The 304-nt window shown below is 65.1% G+C and overlaps 1 protein-coding gene across 1 annotated transcript in view; it reads right to left on the reverse strand.

The window, feature by feature from the left end:
- The window catches only part of REN (renin), a gene marked incomplete at its 5' end in the record, with an annotated part of 3,829 nt that overhangs the window by 1,711 nt on the left and 1,814 nt on the right, over nucleotides 1–304 (reverse strand). The window lies entirely within an intron of this gene.

Raw genomic sequence — 304 nt, forward strand, 5'->3', positions numbered from 1 at the left:
CAGAGGGGTGTGAGACCCCACGTTGAGGTCTCCAAGCAGGTCGGTGAGGCTCCTGGCACAGGGCAGAGCCTGGAGCGTGCCCAGCTCCGATGGAGTCATGCCCAGCTGGCAGCACCAGGCAGGGCTGGCCAGGGGGGTGGCAGTGCCAGCGGGGTCTGCTGCCCGGCCCCCGGGGTGCGTGGGTGACTGTTAGTGGGTGCTGTCTCAAGGGCGCTCGTGCTTTTCATCTTCTTACTTTGAAGCTCTGCAAAGAGAGGGATGATCCATAAGCCTGTGGTCCGAGGGCGGCTGTGCCCCCTGGGGT

This window comes from Eurypyga helias, unplaced genomic scaffold (genome assembly GCF_000690775.1).
Source record: "Eurypyga helias isolate BGI_N326 unplaced genomic scaffold, ASM69077v1 scaffold17408, whole genome shotgun sequence".
NCBI classification, from domain to species: Eukaryota; Metazoa; Chordata; class Aves; order Eurypygiformes; family Eurypygidae; genus Eurypyga; species Eurypyga helias.